This window comes from Elephantulus edwardii, unplaced genomic scaffold, assembly GCF_000299155.1.
Source record: "Elephantulus edwardii isolate Elephantulus edwardi_28Jun2011 unplaced genomic scaffold, EleEdw1.0 scaffold00065, whole genome shotgun sequence".
Taxonomy (NCBI): domain Eukaryota; kingdom Metazoa; phylum Chordata; class Mammalia; order Macroscelidea; family Macroscelididae; genus Elephantulus; species Elephantulus edwardii.
This window is the reverse complement of record NW_006399815.1, coordinates 65,020-65,957: the sequence shown is the minus strand read 5'-3', so window position 1 is coordinate 65,957 and position 938 is coordinate 65,020.

The window sequence follows — 938 nt, the reverse complement described above, 5'->3', positions numbered from 1 at the left end:
ATTAAAACTAATAAAATTTAATAATAATTAAAAAAAACAAAAACAAAACTCCACGTAGCCCAGTTTTACTCTCTATTGTATTAGATCAACATGAATTGTACTCAATTCAAGGGTGCAAAGTATTACAACAAAATGGACAAAGAGCTAGAGTTAGAAAATCTAAAAGGAAGAATACACTCAGCATTTCTCAAGATGAAAGATCTGAAAAACAAATTCAAGCCTTGATTTGCAATACTGACAGATTTAATGCACAAAATCTTGAATGATCCTGGAAGCATCAAAAGAAGATGGAAAGAATTCATAGTTATGCGTCCGTGAAGAGTTGGTTGACACAGAACCCTTTCAGAGAGCAGCTTGTGATCAAGAACCAATTGTGATAAAGAAGTTCAAGATACCTTAAGGCATTGGGAAAAAATAAGACCCCAGAAATTGATGGAATACTAATTGACATGTTTCAACAAATAGACACAGTCCTGGACATGCTCTTTGGTCTATACCAAGAAATCTGTAAGATAGCTACCTGTACAAATGCCTGAAAGAAATTAATATTTGTTACTATTTCCAAAAAAGATAATTCAGTAGAATAAGGAAATTATCAAACAATAGCACTAATATCATATGAAGTGTAATTTTGCTGAAGGTAACTTTTAAATGGCCAAAGAGTACATCATCATAAATCTTCCAGAAGTTCAAGCTAGATTCAGAAGAGGCCATGGCAAAAGAGACCATTATTGCTGAGCTTGGCTGAAAGTAGTGCTCGCTTCGGCAGCACATATACTAAAATTGGAACGATACAGAAGCGTTCCAAAAAAAAAAAAAAAAAAAAAAAAAAAAAAAAAAAAAAAAAAAAAAAAAAAAAAAAGAAAGTAAAGAACATGAGAAAGATGTTTTCTTGTATTTTATTAACTAAAGTAATTTAACTGTGTAGAGCATAGCAG